At 45.3% G+C, this 20,319-nt stretch overlaps 1 protein-coding gene and 1 long non-coding RNA gene across 16 annotated transcripts in view; one reads left to right on the forward strand and one right to left on the reverse strand.

Moving 5' to 3' along the window:
- The window catches only part of LOC146395264 (uncharacterized), a 624,884-nt gene that overhangs the window by 588,330 nt on the left and 16,235 nt on the right, over positions 1 to 20,319 (reverse strand). The gene's annotated exons all lie outside the window — the stretch shown is intronic.
- Positions 4,584 to 20,319, forward strand: part of RALY (RALY heterogeneous nuclear ribonucleoprotein) — a 94,593-nt gene continuing 78,857 nt past the window's right edge. For 9 of the 15 annotated variants that reach the window (XM_085003636.1, XM_021077806.2, XM_021077811.2 and 6 more), the window contains exon 1: positions 4,584 to 5,051. The gene's annotated coding sequence lies outside the window, so the exon portion shown is untranslated. The remainder of the gene's footprint in view (positions 5,052 to 20,319) is intronic. The other 6 variants (XM_085003637.1, XM_085003639.1, XM_085003642.1 and 3 more) reach the window with 2 other exon arrangements.

A 20,319-nucleotide genomic window follows, 5' to 3' on the forward strand; every position in this document is an offset into this window, starting at 1 on the left:
CTCACGGCAACACCGGATCGTTAACCCACTGAGCAAGGGCAGGGACCGAACCCGCAACCTCATGGTTCCTAGTCAGATTCGTTAACCACTGCGCCATGACAGGAACTCCTCAACCAATCTTTTGATGTCTGAAGAGAACAAAAAGGCAGAAGGGCAAATTCTCTTTGCTTGAGCTGAGGTATCCATTTTCTCTTGCCCAGGACATTGGACATTGATGCTCCTGGTTCTTGGGCTTTTGGACTTGGACGAAATTACAATTCCTGTAATAAATCTCTTCTTATATATATTTAAATATATCCTGTTGGTTTTGTTTCTCTGGAGAACCCAAATACTGTGGCTAAGAAAAAATTATGCTGTAACTCTAGATACCATACCCTATACCACACTGCCCAGAAGGCAAAAGAATATCTCTTCCTCATTGTTCGCCTTTATTGGCCCAATAGTGATAGATCTTTAGTAATTAGAATGTAGAATAGTATGTGATTCAGTATGCAGGCTCTAAAGTTGGCCTCCACCACTTATTAACTGTGTGACCTTGGGGAAGTTAACTTCTGTGGCAGTTTCTGTAAAATAGGGATTCTAATAGTACTATCTCATAGGGCTATTTCAGGAATAAATAAGCTTGAAAAGCCCTGAGCAGATTGCCTGGCAACAAGTAAATGTTCCATGTTAGCTAGTGCTGCCAGAACATTTCCTCAGAAATATCTCCATTTTTACTCTATTTATTTATTTTTTGCTTTTTTTTTTTTTTTTTTTTTTTATGTCTGCACCCACGGAATATGGAGATTCCCAGGCTAGGGGTCCAATTGGAGCTACAGCTACCGGCCTATACCACAGCCACAGTAACATCATATCCAAGCCATGTCTGCGACCTAAACCATAGCTCACAGCAATGCCAGATCCTTAACCCACTGAGCGAGGCCAGGGATCAAACCCATAGTAACCTCATGGTTTCTGGTCAGGTTTGTTTCTGCTGTGCCACAATAGGAACTCTGTGCCTTTTTACTCTAATCTTCGGGGATTCTTCTGGACAATGCAGAGAATTCCTAACATTTTTTTGTTGAATTCATAGCTATTCATTCAACAAATATTAAATGAGAATCTACTGTCTCAGGTACTAAGGAATGAGCAAAATAGACAAAATCCGATCTTTGTGGAGAACACACTGCAGGGGAAGGTAAGGAGGAGAGAGACAATAAACATACAAACATACAACATTTCAGGTGGTGGTAAGTGCTACAGAGAAGCATTCAACAAGAAGGGGTGTGAGGAGGTGCAGAGGAATGAAGCATTGCTATTTAATTAATTAATTAATTAATTTGCTTTTTAGAGCCACACCCATGGCATGTGGAAGTTCCCAGGCTAGCGATTGAATGGAGCTGCAACTGCCAGCTTGCACCACAGGCCACAGCAATGCCAGATCCAAGCCATGTCTGCAACCTACACCACAGCTCACAGCAATGCTGGATTCTTAACCCCACTGAGCATGGTCAGGGATCAAACCCTTATGGATACTATTCGGGTTCGTTACTGCTAAGCCATAATGGGAACTCCCAGAAGCACTGCTATTTTATTTATTAATTTAATTTAATTTTAAATTTTTTGTCTTTTTAGGGCCACACTTGTGGCATATGGAGGTTCCCAGGCTAGGTGTCAAATTGGAGCTACAGCCGCTGGCCTACGCCACTGCTGCAGCAATGCCAGATTGGAGATGCTTAACTGACTGAGTATGGGCAGAGATCAAACTCGCATCCTCATGGAATACTAGTTAGATTCATTTTCGCTGTGCCACAACAGGAACTCCAGCATTGGTATTTTAAATGTGGTTCACTTACTTAGGCCTCTCTGAGGAAATGATATTTGAGCAGAGACTTGAAGGAGTGAGCCACGCCAATATCTGCGAGGAGATCATTTGAGGCAGACAAAAGAGCAAGTGCAAAGACCCTAGGGTTAGCAATATACTTGGCATATCAGAAGAAGGAGGCCAGTGAGGCTGGAGTGAAGTGAGAGGAGGTGAGAGCAATACAATAGGGGAAAAGGTGAGGAGTTCCCGCTGTGGCATAGTCGGTGAAGAATCCAACTGCAGTGGCTCGGGAAGTTGCAGAGGCATGGATTCAAGCCCTGGCCCAGCTCAGTAGGTGTAGACAACAGCTACAGCTTGGATTCAGTTCCTGGTCCAAGAACCTCCATATGCCATGCGTGCAGCCATTTAAAAAAAAAAAAATAGAGGATAAGGTCAGAACAGTAGGAGGCAGGTCACACAGGACTTTATAGACCTTGAACATACCCTCGGTGCCAGTAGGAAGGGTGGGGAGGGTTTTATTTATAATCAAGGCCATGAACAGGAAGGAGTGCCTCAACTTGCCGGGTGGTGGTCTGATAGGTCAGAGAAGGCCTCTCAGAGGAGTTGGTGCCTGAGCTGAGTGTGGAAGGATGAACAGAAGGGATTTAAGCAGAAGGGAAGGAGTAATCTGAGTAGAGAAAGTGCTACAGCAGAGGATGATGAGATACTGCTGGATATTCAAGCAAACATGGTAAGGCTGGTTCACAGAGAGGGAGGTAAGAAGCCAGTGAATGGCCAGAAACAGAGCAGAGGAGGTTGGCAGGGACCAGATTCATTAATTGGTTGATGGATGGATTCATTCATTTACTCAAGTGTTTACTGCACTAGGCACTAAGCCCCATTACAGAATAATGTACAAAAGTCAAAGATTCCTGGTCTCATAGAACTTACCTTCTAGTGTAGAAGATGGGCAAAAACACATAAACAGATCAATAAACGACAGGACTAAAAAATGCCACGAGTAAACCAACTATAATGGAAAAAAATAAAAATAATTAAAAAAAAAAAAAGAAATGCCATGAAAGGGAGTTCACTTGTGGCTCAGTGAGATCCAGCATTGTCACCCCTGTGGCTTGGGTCACTGCTGTGGCATGGGTTCAATCCCTGGCCCAGGAATTTCTTCATGCCATGAGCATGGCAAAAAAGAAAAAAAGGAAAAGAAATACCATAAAGGAAATGAACAAGAGACCAAATATCTTATAAGCTGGGTGTTCAGGGAAGGCCTCTGAGGAGGTGATTTTTTTTTTTTTTTTTTGTCTTTTTGTCTTTTTTGTTGTTGTTGTTGTTGCTATTTCTTGGGCCGCTCCCGCGGCATATGGAGGTTCCCAGGCTAGGGGGCTCCCGCGGCATATGGAGGTTCCCAGGCTAGGGGTTGAATCGGAGCTGTAGCCACCGGCTTACGCCAGAGCCACAGCAACGGGGGATCCGAGCCGCTTCTGCGACCTACACCACAGCTCACGGCAACGCCGGATCGTTAACCCACTGAGCAAGGGCAGGGACCGAACCCGCAACCTCATGGTTCCTAGTCAGATTCGTTAACCACTGCGCCACGACGGGAACTCCTGAGGAGGTGATTTTAATCAGAGATGTAAGGCATAAGAAGGAACCAGAAGTTAGAAGAGGTGGGGGGAGAACATTCCTGGTCTTGGTCTTAGTTGTCATCAACTCTAATTTGATTTCTCTTCCTTTTCAAGGGAAGAGTCAGAGGTTATCAAACTACACAAGTGTAGCTATAATGGCTGGTCTGGGCAGGATTAATTTCAAACTGTGTCCAGTGCTGGGGAAATCCCGTCTCCTAGGCAGGTTTTGGGGGATGTGATGGGAAAAATACAATAATAGGCCGGACAATGCAAGTCTATAGCTGAGGGCTGAAGGTCTTACTGTCCTCACAGTGGAGGCTAGAACACGGATCTAGGTGAGAGTTCTCACAGGAGAAATATTTAGGAGGGAGGACACACATCCAGACCCACATCAAGTTACAAAAAATTTCCAAAAGGGTAAAGTTATTTGAATTTAACCTTTTTTCAGGTCCTCCCCAGACACGTCCTCATGACAGTGTCTTCTCCCAGACCCAACTGGCAGCGTGGATCCTCGCCCAGTGCACACACCAGGTTCCCTGTAAGTGAAAGGACCTTGCCTTCCTTCCTACTTCTCTTCCGCATCCCTCGAGCACTGCCCACCGCCAACTTGTTTGGGCCGCGTCTTCAGGCCCCGCCCACCTCCAGTCCCAGCCCTACACACACCCCCGGTCACCCTTTCGGTCCCGCCTCCTTCCGGCTCCTTCCCAGAGTGGCCACCTTTGGGCCCCTTCTCCCGGCTCGGCTTCCGGGCCCGCCTCCTTCTGCCCGGCTTCAATCTTTCCTCGGGTACTGGGTTTCTTTCAACCCCGCCTCCAGACCCCTCCTCTAAGAGCCTCTCCTCCCCCAGACTCGCCGGGCCTCCCTCCACCCTTGACGTCTCCTTTGGGCAAACCTCCATTTAGCCCCGCCCACACCCCTCCTCTCACACACTGCCCGGGTTCTCCACTCTGCGAGGCCTCCACTGTCTTCCATACCTGTGTCGCGCGTCTCTGCTCTCTGGCATCATCACCCTCTCCGCCCTGCCCCGCCTTCCGCTTCATACTGGTTTAAGCAAGTCTCTCTCCGCCCTAGCTCCGCCTCCCCAACCTCCCATCTCTGTCCCTCCTCCCCATCAAGCCCCGCCCTGGCCCCGCCTTCCTTTTCTCCCCGCCGAAGCTCTGGACCTTTCCAAAGCTAGACTGGAGAGGTGGGACGAGCCCTTGCGCGTGGGGGGCCGGGCTGTGTCAGGGCGACGCTACGGACTCCTCGCGCTTGAGTCGCCGTGCCCTTTGGAGACAGAGGCGGGGGAAGAGGGCGACTGGGCCACGGCCGGAGCGGCGGGCGGCGCGGAGCCCGCTCCGTGCTCCCCTACCCCCGCGCGCCTCAGTGGTGCTGGCCGAGGGAAGGACTCGCGGCTGCGGGGCTCGCGCGGCTGTCAGTGCGGCGGGGCGCGCGAGCAGCGCGGCTGCGGGGTGGGCTGAGCAGAGAGAAGCTGAGGGGGCGGTAGCGGCAGCGGCGATTCGCGTGCCTGTGCTCAGCTCCTCACGCCGCGGCCGGGGCCGCCTTCTCCCTCCTTCCTTCCCGCCCCCGAGTGCGGCGGTACCGCCTCCTTCAGCGCCGCGCGGCTTCCTCCAGACCTCCGTGCGCGGGTGAGTGGGGGCCGCGGGCGTCTTCTTAAAGGTGCGGGGAGGGGGTGCTCCTTATTCCTTTTTGGTCACCTACCTCCTGGCGCGGGCCGTCGCCTATTTTTAGAAACTCTTTTCTCGGCCATTCGGGGAGTCCCGGGAGCCCGAGTAACTCCCGGCCCCCTCCCCCCGCACCTTCCCTCCACCCGGGCTCGCCGCCCCGGGTCGCCGGCCCGCCCGCGCCCGCTCCCGGCTGCCCTGGCGTTCCCTCCCCGCCATCTCCCCGCGGGCCGGGCCTGGGCCAGGAGTTGGCGGGGTGGGCCGGCGCCCGCTTGGAAGTTGGAGTCTTTTGTGCTCGCGCCCCGCCCCGCCCGGCGAGGGGAGGAGGGGGGAGCGGAGGCCGCGCTGGGGAGGCCTTGGGCGGGCCGGGCTCTGGCTCCGGCCGCGAGCTTCTTCCGGTTCTCCCTCTCGGGCAAGGTTTGCGGGCTCCCGGAGGCGCGCAAAACTGGTCCCGCCTCGCTCCCCACGGGCCTGAGCGCCTCCTCGGTCCTGGGCTCGTTGCACACCCAGGGCTTGTGGAGGAACAACAGCAGGCCCAAGACCGGGGCCGTGTTCCGCACCTCACGCACGCAGCCTTTTGGCCTCAGTTCGCTTCTCAGTGCAAAAGGAGAAAGAAAGTCGCTTCGCAGGGTGATTGTGGATTCAGGGAGAGAACAGATATTTGAGGGAAGTGTTTACTACCAACAGGTAACATTTAATGGACTTGACTCGGGAACTTCCTAAGTCTTATTTCATTGAATGCTCACAATGGCCTTCTGGGGTTATCCCCATTTACACAAGCAGAAATCCACGCGCAGAAAGGTTAAATAATGTGTTCCAATTTACAGTTAGTAGGCACAGAAGTGTAAAGCCGTGGTGCTAGTACCTGTTATTTATTTCTTAGTGCGAGCTTGTGAAATCTCTCAGTTACAGAAGGGATTTTGACTTAATCTTTGGGTCACACCATTAGTTGAGAGACCAGTGTCCACTATGGATGAAATGCCATTCTTGATCTTTGGGAGGTAAGAGGGAAAGGAAGTTGCTATGAATTTCTTGCTAATATTGCCCGTTAGAACTTGATGGATGCTAACGACTCCAGATCTCAAGCGCCGAAGTTCCCTGGGGGTTTGGTTCAAGGAAGGCCTAAGCCGTTTAAAGCAGTGAGCTGCGTCCTTTATTTTGTTTGTGGCATGTTCCTCCCCACCAAACCTTGCTTGTCCTCTATAGTGTTTAGATTTAACACTATAAAATCTAATAGTGTAGGGGAGAGGGAGCAGAAAGTGGCTCTAGTCAACCGTTTCAGCTCCCTGCCTTCAAATAGGGATTTATTTCTCCTATTTTCAGGCAAGGCCCAGAAGGGTCAAAGTGAACTAAAGTTGACTTTGGCAGGTGTTCTAGATTTCCAATGTATTTCATCTCTGGTGTTTAAAGATTAGGCAAGGGAGTTCCTAGGCCAGGTCTTGAGGAGTCTCCTGATGTTAGCATTAGTTCTTTGGAGTGCGGAGATTGGCTGTGTTCTCCTATTTCCAAGATTCTGGATTTAAGAGTTGTATATAGGTCTGGAAGGGGTCTTATCTGGTCTTTTTTTTTTTTTTTCCTTTGGCTGCGCCTGTGGCATGTGGGAAGTTCCTGGGCCAGGGATCTGACCCACGCCACAGCAGCGACCTGAGCTGCTGCAGTGACAAATGCCAAATCCTTAACCCACTGTGCCACCAGCGGAACCCCTGCCACCTTTTGAAAGGAAGGAAGGCCTTAAGACCAGGAATGCTGAGTAAATTGAAATCACAGGGAAGTTGTTTACTCCCAGCATTAAAAGGCCAGGTTTTATGCACAGGTATATTATTAGTTCTCATAAGTTACCACTTTTATTGTATAGTACGTTATTTATGGTTTGTAGTGCTTTTTTGTAACCATTATCTAATTTCATTTCTCATCCAGTTCTGTGAGGGAACTTGCGGAGGTTGGTTTTATATCTCCTTTTTACAGATCTAATTGAGAATTAAGACGTAATATGGTTAGGGCAGTTGTCTTACCACCAAATTAAACAAGTGGTGAGGACAGGACATCTCTTATGGGCAAAGGATTTGATTTGATGTGGCAGCATGAACTCAGCCATTCATTTGGCTCTCCGATCCTCAGTTTCTTTATCTCTTAACTGTCACAGGGTTGTGTGGGGACTATGAGAAATGGCTATGAAAGTACATTGTAATAGTAGGAATAATTGCTAACATTTATTAAGTAATTTGCATGTAGCAGTCACTGGACTAAGGACTTTCTGTAAGTATCTCATGTAGTCCTCAGCAAGTATATGAATTAGGTACTATTATTAAGCCCATTTTGCAGAAGAAGAAACAGCGTTAGAGAGGTTATATAAGATAAAATTTACAATTTTAACCATTGTTAAATGTACAGTTCTGTGGCATTAAATATATTCACATTGTTGTGCACCATCACCACCATCCATGTCTAGAACTTTTTCACCTTCCCCAGCTGAAACTAACTACTTTCATAGTTTCCCCCTACCCCTGCAACTATCATTCTCTTTTCTGTTTTTATGAATTTGACTACTCTAAGTACCTCATATGAATGGAATCATACAATATTTGTCCTTTTGTAACTGGCAAAGTTGGCATTCTCAGTGCTTCCTTAAATCTAGGGTGCCCTATTAATGCAAAATGATTATTAGTTCTCATCTGCAGTAGGGTGTGGCGTGCAGCTCCAGAGCAAGAACTGAGGCCTAGTTCTACCTCTCTGGTTAAGCTCCCTTTGCCTCCTCCCCCCACTCTGTAGATTAAAGTTCCTTATCACTGAAGTCTTTTTTGGAAGTCTCTTGCTTGCCCCTTCTATATCTTCCAAAGAGACCTCCTACTCTTGAAATAGAACCCAGAGGACTTGCCCACCCCCGCTTTGCTTGCATCTTCCTTTCTGACTGTCCTGGGTTTGAACATATGGGGCTGCAGTGATCAAGAATAGCAGTGCTATGACAGCAGCTTGGATCAAAACTACTTAGGACGATTAAATGGATTACCTTTATGAAATGCTCCTTCTTTGTGCCCTCTTCTTTCCATAAAGGCACACAAGAAGGATTAGCTTTTGGGTTCCTAGAGGGTATTTATGGATCCTCATTGCTTGCAGGTGGTTAAGATGGAATTAAATGCTGCATTTAGCTTTTCAGAATTGCCTTCAGTTGACTGCTTCTGGGTCTTTGTGTATTTTGGGGGATGTGGTGTTTGTGAAATGAAGTTGGAACTTTGTCTGGATGCCAAAAGGGGTTTGGGATGGGAGGTGTTCCAGAGAAGAATAATAGGGTAACAAACAGATCTGAACATGTTGCACTTTCCTTAAAAATTTGAAGGCCCAACATTGCCTACATATTATAGTCCATACCCCTGAGTATGATAATAAGGTCAGACTGTATTAAATTATTTATTGGATAGAATCTTGTAATTAAAGGACTTAGTCATGTAGCCAACCATCCAGCCAACATTTGAGTAGACTACCTGTTGAGATTTCATTTCACCAGGCACTTCATTTTTGGAAAATTTTCCGATTACAGACCAGTTATTAAGCATCTGCCACTTGCAGTACTAAGCTTGGGAATTTGGGTGTCTTGGGGGAAGACAGGCAAGGAAACAGTGTGAGAAGTGTTGTGACAGGGACAAGCACCATGAAAGCATGGAAAAAGGGTAACTAACCCAGCCTTGGTCAGGGAAGGCTTCCTCGGAGAAACTGGCTAAGGCTGCACCTCAAGGAAAGGATGTAACCTAGGAAAAGAAGAGATTTGGGGAGTTGAGATAAGCAAGACTGTTCTGGGCAGAAGGAATGGGAAATCTAGAGATGGTGGTGTTAATAGGTGAACTTTTGGCCATTTACTATCAACAGGCACCGTTCTAAGCCTTTAACATGTGTTAACTCGTTTTTTTTCCATAACTACCCTGAGAGGTATATACTATTATTATTCCCGTTTTGTAAGTGAGGCAACAAACCCAGAGGGGTTAAATGAGTTTCTCAAAACTTCTGGGTGGAGCATAAAGCATGAGATAGGTGGAGTGGCAAGAGATGAGATTGGCAGGTAGGCAGAGCAGAGGCCCAGTCCATGAAAGGGCCTTATTGCCCAGATTGAAGAGTTTGGACTTCATTTTGGTGAGGGGGCCATGATCCTATATGTATTTAAAAGGATATCTCTGGTCATTTGGGGAATGGATTTGTGGGCTAGAGCACCATGGGCAGAGACCAGTTAGGAGGCTTTTGCAGTAATGTAGGCAAGAGATGATAGTGTTTCAAATGAAGGGTGTGTGTGTAGAGAAAAGAAGATGGAATTGAGTTATGAATCACAAAGATTGTTGGAGTGGAGGGTAAGGAAAAAATCAAGCAACTCTTCTAGATTTCTACCTGGTGTAGTTGTATAGATCGGGCTGCTGCTCATTGAGGTGAGGATACAGGAGAAGGAGTACATGAGTGAGAAGGGAGGAATTCTTTTTAAATTTTTTTTCTTTTTTTTTTTAATCTTAAGTGAGAATTGCAATGATTTTTAATTAATTAATTTTTATTTATTTATTTACTTTGCTTTTTTTTTTTTTTTTCCTGTCTTTTTGCTATTTCTTTGGGCCACTCCTGCGGCATATGGAGGTTCCCAGGCCAGGGGTCGAATTGGAGCTGTAGCCCCCGGCCTACACCAGAGCCACAGCAACGCGGGATCCGAGCCGAGTCTGTGACCTACACCACAGCTCACGGCAACGGTGGATCCTTAACCCACTGAGCAAGGCCAGGGACCGAACCCACAACCTCATGGTTCCTAGTGGGATTCGTTAACCACTGCACCACAACGGGAACTCCTTATTTTGCTTTTTAGGGCCACATCCACGGCATATGGAAGTTCCCAGGCTAGGGATCAAATCCGGAGCTACAGCTACCTGCCTGCGCCCAGCCACAGCAACAGCAACGCTGGATCTGAGCTGTGTCTGTGACCTACACCACAGCTCACAGCAATGCCAGATCCTTAACCCACTGAGTGAGGCCAGGGATCGAACCTGCAACCTCATGGTTCCTAGTTGGATTCCTTTCTGCTGCGCCATGACGGGAACTCCAAGAAGGGAGGATTTCTCATTCAGGGTCTTCTTACATCAGCTTTCAATTACCTCTTTCTAGTTGTTGATCATAGTTCTTCAAGGGGAGGAGGGGAAGGGGGATCAGCATATTTGGTGACTATCCCCTGGATGATGTAGACACTAGTTTTGGAAAGGAGTTAAGTATTAGATCCTAGACATCCAGGCCTTGCATAGCCCTGAAGACTGCATATGTTATGCCAAGGAAAGCTTATGTTTTCTCCAGACAACATCCTTTGGCGTTGCTCTCTCCATGTGCTAGTGTCCTTCTCTCAGTACCTGCCTCCTAGGCACTGGGAAAACAAAGATGAGTGAAACATAGCTTAAGGCGCTTGTATTCAAAAGGGCAGCATGTCTTAGTAGCTTAGATACTGTAGTGGAGAGGAGAGAATGGGGTGGGGCGGGTTAAGTGAGGTAGATAGAACAGGATAGAGAGGGACCAAGAAGGATTTTTTTTATTAGAGGCATGCGTCAGGAGACCCTGCTCCACGCTCCATTCTTTTCCTCAGGTGGCAGAAATCCATACTTGTTCAAAGGGCCAGGTTTATCCATTTGAAGTGCAGTGGAAAATAATAACTAGATGACCCCCAGTGTCCCTTGTAGCAATAACATTTTATAATTCTAGATGATGATTTAGACAGTATATCTCTTGGAGAGGTATTTTCTTCCTTTCTCTTCCCTTCCTCCCTCTCTCCTCCCCTTTCTTCCTTAGGCAGTGGTAGGGGTGTAGAGGTAGAGATAGGATTTTCACATGAGTGTCTAGGAAAACCTAGATTTATTCAGTTTTAGCTTTATATATAAAATGTACATTTGTAGGGGAGAAGATGGCAGCAGTAGTGTTAGCCTATTGTCCTACAGCTGCCCCCTTCGTGCTATAAGGAAAGTTTCAGACCCACACTCTCAGGACTAGAGGGAAAGGAGCAGTGAGATAAATTGGGAGCCTAGTTACGAACCTTAGGATCTTTGGTCTGGTTCCTGCTACTAACTTGATGTATGGATTTGGCCAAGCCCCTTTCATTTCTTCATAAAATAACCAGAAGGCCAAAAGGTGAAGGCTAGGGACAAAAAAAGGATTGGAGGTTCTTCCCTAGTGAGGAATAACTAGAGACAGGTGTCTGCCCAAGTACCATTTTTAGTTACCTCTTCTGAATGTTTCTACAGCCCTTCCTTTTTTCTCAGTTTTAGTGACTTTATGTCACTTCATGATGGCCTCCATGTGAATAAATGTGCTGTACCTCCTGGGAGGGGGGGAGGACAGATGGGACGTTATACCCTAGGGTCTAGTCTGCATCCTTAAAGAGCTCTTTAAGCTGTCTACTGCCCCCTGCTCTCTATGCTGGGGTCGGAGTGGGGAGTTTTCTGAGGCTGAGGCACATGTATTTGGAGTGCTCCACTGACTAAAGTGCAAATCTGGCCGTCCTCCCAACATGCCCAGTGCAGTTCCACTGGGGGAAATATCATTCAGTGGGCTTTTGATGCTTGCCAAAGTCACATTAATTGTTTTTTTTTGTTGTTGTTGGGTCTTTTTTTTTTGTCTTTTGAGGGCTGCACCCACAGCAAATGGAGGTTCCCAGGCCAGGGGTCCAATTGGAGCTGTTGCTGCTGGCCTACGCCAGGGCCACAGCAATGCCAGATCCTAGCAGCGTCTGCAACCTACACCACAGTTAACGGCAAAGCTGAATCCTTAACCCACTGAGCAAGGCCAGGGATCGAACCTGCAACCTCATGGTTCCTAGTCAGATTTGTTTCCGCTGAGCCACGATGGAAACTCCCAAACTCATTAATTGTAATTACCTAATACTCCCTGGGACCTCGGTCTTCCTGTCTGTAAAACAAGGGGATTGGACTGGATAATCTTGAATCATACTATAGGTTTTTTTTTTTTTTTTTTGTCTTTTTGCTATTTCTTTGGGCCGCTTCCGCGGCATATGGAGGTTCCCAGGCTAGGGGTCTAATCAGAGCTGTAGCCACCGGCCTACGCCAGAGCCACAGCAATGCAGGATCTGAGCCGCGTCTGCAACCTACACCACAGCTCACGGCAACGCCAGATCGTTAACCCACTGAGCAAGCGCAGGGACCGAACCCGCAACCTCATGGTTCCTAGTCGGATTCGTTAACCACTGCGCCACGACGGGAACTCCATACTATAGGTTTTTATTGACACTCATGTCAAAACCTTATCTCCACCTCTACACCACTGCCTAACTAATTAAGGAAGAACGGGGAGGAGAGAGGGAAGAAGAAGAAAGAAAGTACCTCTCCACAAGGTGTACTGTCTAAATCATCATCTGGAATCATAGAATAAAAGGAAAATAAACAACATCATAGGATTCCCAAACACTATTATTAGGAGTGGAAAAACACCAGACCAGAAATTTGCATTTCCTTAGAGCTTTAGCTTTATGAGATAGATAAATCTGTTGAGGTTACCTGGCCCTTGAAATGCCATCTGTAGAAACTGAATATTTATGTTTATTTGACAAGGTAAGAATCATTGCTTTATTTCAAGTAAGTATTCTCATTTAGAAGGCCACGTTTAGTGTTATTGGCCAGATTTTTTTCTAGCTATCTCCTGTTTATTTCCTCCTGTTTATTTATTAAAAATTTCACTAAGCCTAGTTAAAGGTGGTATTTGGATGGTGTCTGTTGATCTGTTTGTCTTGTTTCCTTTGTAATTCCTTGTGCTAGTGAAAGCAAGCTTAGCAGTGGATTTAAAAGAATCATTTCCATAACTCATTATTTCTCTAGGTCTGGGTTTCCTTTTTGGAAGGTAAGATCTTGATACATTGAGAAGTCAAAGGTTGTTCCCTGCTTACACAAACCATTTTAAGATTTTGTTCTTCTCAGGTGTAAGTGGGTACTGAGGAATAGTGCTCTCAGTATAATAATGATAGCTGTGCCCAAATCAGTTGAACACAAGAATAACTTTTCTTCGTACCTTAAAGACTCACTCTAAATTGATTTTCACACCAATTAAAATTAACTCTTACTAAAATTAAAGTCTTAGGTAGAGTTACCAAGCTAAGTAGGTTACCTAGGTGCTGTAGCAAGATTATGCTTGGAAGTCCAACTGCCTTCCATCCCTAAGTTCAACCGTTTGTTCCAGGAATTTGGAGTACCTACTGTGTGTTCTCCCTACGGAGAACATAAAAACCAATAGAGAGACGTGATTCCTACCCTCAAATTACGTTCAGTCTTGAGAGGGAGACAGATAAGTACAATAGGTTTATTCTTACCCCTGTTGCCCTGGCCTGGATATTTGAGTTAAGAGTTCAGAGTGGAAATAGCAGAATTGATGGAGACTTGGCAGGAAGACTTATTTGAATATCTGACTTATGTTTCAGTTTATTTTTGACCTTTCCTTTGTCTCTTCCTTTCTTCTGCCTGTTATCCAGATTTTATCCTCTGTTGCTGAGGTGTCCAGCACCCAGTGTGTAAAGTCAAGAACTTGAGGGTAGGGACAGCATTGTCCTTTAGGTTTGGGTGTCCGGACATCTGCCTAATGCTTTCCCTGTTCTCTTCACCTCAGTTCTCTGGCAGGCTTCAGGAAGATTTGATATTGTCTAGCTTCTTATTTAGGAATTAATAAAATTAAATTTCATATTGAATTATTTTAAGTTTTGTTATACTCAGTTTTTTTTTTTTTTTTTTTGTCTTTTGTCTTGTTGTTGCTATTTCTTGGGCCGCTCCCGCGGCATATGGAGGTTCCCAGGCTAGGGGTTGAATCGGAGCTGTAGCCACCGGCCCACGCCAGAGCCACAGCAACGTGGGATCCGAGCCGCGTCTGCAACCTACACCACAGCTCACGGCAACGCCAGATCGTTAACCCACTGAGCAAGGGCAGGGACTGAACCCGCAACCTCATGGTTCCTAGTCGGATTCGTTAACCACTGCGCCATGACGGGAACTCCTATACTCAGTTTTGAAATAAAATAGCTCTATATTGTTTGCAAGTGGAATTACTTGAGGTGTGGTTTCTGGCATTTGATCAATTTGTGACTTATTAATTGTGACTATGCTGTGGTTCTTAAAGCCCATGCTAGTGTCTCTGTCAGGCTTTTTTGGACACTTTGTAGCATGGAGCCCTAGAAATGGAGGGAAGGTTGAGTTTACCCTGTCTCGAAGAGCTCTTGCTCTTCCCTTGTCCCTACCTCAAAAACAGTGTTATTTGGGATGCTGTGTTATGTTCATGATTTCTTCCAGTTTAGCATTACTTAAGAGATCTAAAAGAAGAGGAAATATGCCTGTGTACGTCCACAAACGTTAGGGCCAATACTGAAATCAATCAGCCAAACTGTGGAGCCCACTGAGTGCCTTCCTTGGTTCTGTGAGGGAGGTAAATATATATGTAAAGCATACTCTTATCTTCAGGGAACCTTTGGTCTCTTTGGGGAAATAGGTAATCATGAAGATGTAGATGATAAAAAGGCAGTTTGGTTAGAGAGCTTGGTTTGGAAGACTAAGGTCTTACTCTTATACCCTGGAACTAATTTGGCTAGGTAAACTGGGGTAAGTCATTTTTCTCTCTATGAAGCTCCATTTTCTCATCTATAAAATGGGGTTAATCTATGTCTTGGCTTCTTCACATTGTTATTGTGAGGAACAGGTTAGATAATGTTATTAAAAGTGCATTATAAAACCAAATGATGCAGTTTAAATGTGAAAAAATCATGAGTCATTTGACAGAGGTAATAGGTAAATAGCAGTTTTCTATAGAAGGGGCGATTTCTTTGTGCTGAAGTGATCAGAAAGAGTGGTCTGGACCAGCCTTGGGATTGGGAGAAAGAATGATGGAAGCATTTAGACAGAGGCAATGAGGGAGCAAAGGACTGTAGGCAGAACTGCTGAGGAGGAGCAGTGAGTGAGTATTCTCCAACCACATGCTTGAGTCATAGGGTTCAGGTGCAGTAGTTACTGACAGTTTTCAGAGGCATACCAGATCACGCTCTCATCAGCTGTGTTTGAGAGAAATCCTGTTGCTTCACATCCTTGACAACACTTACATTATCTGTCTTTCTCATTTTATGTCTCTCTGGTTGGTATGTAGTTACAGGAATGAATTGTAAGGGGAAGTTCCCGTTGTGGTGCAGCGGAAACGAATCCAACTAGGAGCCATGAGGTTGTGGGTTCGATCCCTGGCATCACTCAGTGGTTTAAGGATCTGGCCTTGCTGTGAGCTGTGGTGTAGGTTGCAGATGCAGCTTGGATCCTGCATTGCTTTGGCTGTGGCATAGGCCAGTAGCTCTAGTTCCAATTGGGCCCCTAGCCTGGGAACCTCCATATGCCGCCGGTGCAGCCCCTAAAAGCAAAAAAAAAAAAAAAAAAGCAGTGAATTGTGAGAATCGTAATATGAACTCTCAGATAGCAAGACCATAAAGAGGTAGTGATTGGGAGGTTCAGAGGAGGGAGAGATTGTTTCTTTTGTGGGTATTTGTCACTCAGGGAACATTTATGGAGGAGTGAACATCTGAGCTGGGCCTTGTAGGATAAGAATAGTCACCATGTATTATCCAGGACCTTCCAAATCTCTAATATTCTGTCTGATTGTGCTTATAAGTGATGAATCACCAGTATTTCTATGTCTGGGCCAAATCTCTCCTCTAGACTACCCAGAAGCAGCACCCAGATATCTTTTCTCAGCTGCTGTGCTTCTCTCCTCTACCCACCCCCCCGCTTTTGTCTTTTCTAGGGCCACACCCATGGCATATGGAGGTTCCCAGGCTAGGGGTCCAATCAGAGCTGAAGCTGCCAGCCTGCACAACAGCTCACAACAACGCTGGATCCCCAACCCACTGAGTGAGGCCAGGGATTGAACCTGCAACCTCATGGTTCCTAGTCAGATTCGTTTATGCTTCGACACGACGGGAACTCCCTCTCCTCTACCTCTTTAATTCCAGAAAGTATGGTTGCAGAAGATTTAGGCTCCAGAGATGGAAAGAGGACATTCTGTGCAATGGGAACAACTTGAACAGAAACACAGATCAGGTGGCATCCATATTCCTGCTAATGAGCAGAGTAGGAAAGACACGTCCCATACTTTGGGGGTGGGTGGTGCCTTCTCATAGTCTCTTGGAACAGGTGGAAAAGGTAATCCCATCCCCAAGCCAATTTGTATTTAAATCGGATAGAAGGACGAGAATGACCTCTTTGCCTGAAATTACATCATTTCAGGGAAGAAATTAATCTAGCAAGCAGTCATACTCGAAGTATATTGAAAGAGATCTTGTCTTCTCTTAAAATGGAGGGGCAGGAAGGGAAATGCCAGGACCTAAAGAGCTTAGTCTCTCAGTGCTCATCTATTACTTGTATATTTGCTCAGGGAAAAATTGCCATTTCTTTGTCAGCTTTTATCCTGCCGTGTGAACCTTAGCTGGGTGTTTATTTTCTGTAGTTTTACCAAATCACTTTGAAGGCTGGAGTGAACATTGATCATGTCTTAGAGCCTTTCTTCTTTGTTCTGTCAGCAAATATTAGAAAATGTACCTTCAGTTACCTGGTTTTGAGAAATAAGGTGGCCCTGCCTACTCCCAGAGAGGCATGTTAAATATTAGTCAGCTCCTGATCCAGTGTCAGGTCCTGGAGTATTTTTCAGGAGACACTTGAGGGTATTAGAGCTGCCAGTGGGTATCTGGGCCTTTTGTTGAAGAGACTTGTTCAGTACTTGATTAAAAATCTGACCTGGGTTTTAGACCTAACTCTGCCATTTCAATTAATAGTAGCTGCCATGAATTGAGTGCCCACTGTGATTGAGATACCATACTTGGTACCTTGTTTTCATACTAATAGAACTGACACTGAAGATTATTATGTGCTAAGCCCTGTGTGTATGTGTGTGTGTGTATAATCTTTGTAATATAAATGTATATATGATCTTAGATAAGGCATATTTTATACATGAAATTTATGTGTAAGACATATTTACATATAAGATGTTAATATTTTGCATATAAATTTAAAATGTATGTAAATATATATTAAAAATCATTCTCTCTGAATTTGCCTGAAAAGTTTGGATGAAATGTGGCAGGTTGGGTAGTGCCCCTGCCCCTCCCATCCTGGCTCAGATCATTTCCCACCCTCTACCTATGGTCTCAGAAGGTAAAACGGACACTGAGGCAGGCGGGGAGCTGGGCTTCAGGGACAGGCAGAGGGCCTTTGCTACACTGCTGCCAGCTACGGGGAGCCCCAGGTCACGGCCTGGGACTGCTGGTGTGGGGCGGGCACAGACAACATAGCCACGCCCAGGTCTTTATGCATGAAGATTATGTAAAGGTTTTTATTGAAAAATATATAAATAAATGATCTAGATTAAAAAAAGAAATCATTCTCACCTCAACCCTAAGAAGTAGGTTCTGTTGCTCCTTATCATATAGGTAAGCTGAGACACCAGTAGATTAAGAAATATGCTTACAGTCATACTGCTAGTAAGTGGAGTTGCCAGAATTAAAACCTAACCAATTCTTGGGGAGTGGGGGGAATGATACATTGTGATGATTGTTATACAACTATAAATATAAAAAATTCATTGAGTAATAAAGAAGGAAAAAACCTAACCAATTCTTTTTATTTTTTTTTTTAATTTTAGTTTTTTTTTTTTTTTTTTTTTTTGCTTTTTAGGGCCGTACCCATGGCATATGGAGGTTCCTAGGTAAGGGGCCGAATTGGAACTATAGCTGCCAGCCTACACCACAGCCACAGCAATGCCAGATCCGAGCCGTGTCTGCGACCTACACCACAGCTCACGGCAACGCTGGATCCTTAACCCACTGAGCAAGGCCAGGGATTGAACCTGCGACCCCATGGTTCCTAGTTGGATTCATTTCAGCTGTACCACAACAGGAACTCCTTTTATTTTTAATGTGGAAAAATTAGAACATATACAGAGTAGACAGAATAGGTTAATGAAACATGATGTTCCCATCACTTAGCTTTAAAAGCTGTCTATTCATGGTTAATCTTATTTCATTTTAAACCACTACCAACTTCTCATCCTGTGCTTTGAAGAAAGCTTAGCTATCATATTTTGTCGTTAAGTATTTGACAATGTATTTCTAAAAGATGACTTTAAAAAAACACAACCATGGAGTTCCCATCGTGGCACAGTGGAAACGAATACAACTAGGAACCATGAGGTTGTGGGTTTGATCCCTGGCCTCACTCAGTGGGTTAAGGATTTGGTGTTGCTGTGAGCTGTGGTGTAGGTCGCAGACGTGGCTCAGATCTGACATTGCTGTGGCTGTGGTGTAGGCCAGCAGTTGTAGCTCCGATTGGATCCCCAGCCTGGGAACCTCTGTGTGCCATGGGTGTGGCCCTAAAAAGCGGAAAAAAAAAACAAAAACAAAAAATCCAATAAAAAATAAAACCATAGTGCCATTAACACACCTTATAAAATTTAACAATTCCTTAATATCATCAAAATCCAGTTTGTGTTCAAATTTCAAATTTGTTTTATAAAGCTCATAACCTTATTTTTATGGTTTGTTTAAGATTTATATAAGGTCCGCACATTGTAATTGGTTGTTATGTCTTTTAATTCTTTTTTAATTTACAAGTTCACTTTTCTCCCCTTTATTTTTTGAAGGAACTGGATTGTTTGTCCTGTAGAAATCTTGTCCATTGCATCTCTGTGGTATATTTAATACATTTCTATGTTCTCTGTATTTCCTGTAAATTTGTGGTTGTATAGAGGGCAGTATCTCTTAATTCTCCTGGCAGCCTTACAAAGATATTCTTATTTTTCAGATGAGGAAATAGACTGAGAAAGGTTGGGTGACTTGCTCAAGGCCTCACAGCAACCTTGGATTTGAACAGACCTCTTTATTTTTCACCACTCACCCATTCTGTGAGCTTGAGCAAATCATTTTCTGTTCTCCGGGACATGTTTTCTTTAATGTGTGCACTGAGAGCTCTTATAGGAGGAGTAACCTGTGTGCCTATAACCATTTAAGTGCCCACCATTTGATGTCATGGTAAATGATGCTGTGGGTGATAGTCATATGAATAGGACTGTCTTCAAGGAGCACATAGCCAGGGACTGTAGAACCATACCCTGTTTTAGCCATGGAGCTTATTTTGTCCACTAATCGTCTATAGGGTCGTTAGTCCCCCACAGGATTCCTGACTCACCTCCCTGCTTCCTGTTTTGCCCTCTTTCAAGGCATATTCCTCACTGCTGTCAGGTACTGTTTCCTAAAAAACATTTTTGTTTTATTCTCCCCTCTCAAAAATCCAGCTTGAGGGATCTGGCAAGTAAGAAACAAAGTTTTTCCAGCAATAAACCGTCCCTCCTTGGATTGAGTTACTATTTCAAGGGCAGCTAGTCTTTTTTCTTTTCATTTTGGCAAAGGTATTATTGCTTTTGTGGAAATGGAATCTGGAGATGATAGAATAATGATGGAGTGAAGCAAGGGGGATGCCACCTTGATTCAGGGGAGAGCATACATTTAGCATTATACTGTTCACTCCCAAGGACATCTGACTGTAATGGGGCAGTTGTGCTCTTTTGCAAAGAAAAGGAACTTTTAGTTGTGGAGTCCAGGGAGAAGAGTTTTAAAGGTATGCTGATGCTTGCTGTCTCCTTTTGAAGGGACCCAAGCTGCTGAACCTTCATCTCATTGGCTAGTTAAGCCATTCAAATGAATATGGTGTGTAGGAGTGAAGTGGAACAGAGCCTCAATTTGGGTCTGTAATTGGGTGGTAGACGACAGGTGGCGCTGGGATCCGGGTTGATGTACAGCTGCTACAGGTGGTAAAGTCAAAGATCAAGAGAAGTAAGGTTTAGACCATTTGTGTCACCAGAATGCCTTGCATATAATATTTAGTTACCTAATATCTTTTTTTTTTTTTTTTTTTTTAATGGCCATACCTATGGCATATGATGGTTCCCAGGCTCATGGTAGAATCAGAGCTGCAGCTGCCAGTCTGTACCACAGCTCATGGCAATGCTGGATCCTTAACCCATTGAACGAGACCAGGGATAAAGTTTAAAAAAAAAATAATCTGGAGTTTCCGTCGTGGCGCAGTGGTTAACGAATCCGACTAGGAACCATGAGGTTGCGGGTTCGGTCCCTGCCCTTGCTCAGTGGGTTAATGATCCGGCGTTGCCGTGAGCTGTGGTGTAGGTTGCAGACGTGGCTTGGATCCCGAGT

The sequence above is a fragment of the Sus scrofa genome, chromosome 17 (genome assembly GCF_054392235.1).
Source record: "Sus scrofa isolate SSC_HxYL_T2T_F1_AM1 chromosome 17, Sscrofa_HxYL_maternal_Yorkshire_Landrace_v2.0, whole genome shotgun sequence".
NCBI lineage: Eukaryota > Metazoa > Chordata > Mammalia > Artiodactyla > Suidae > Sus > Sus scrofa.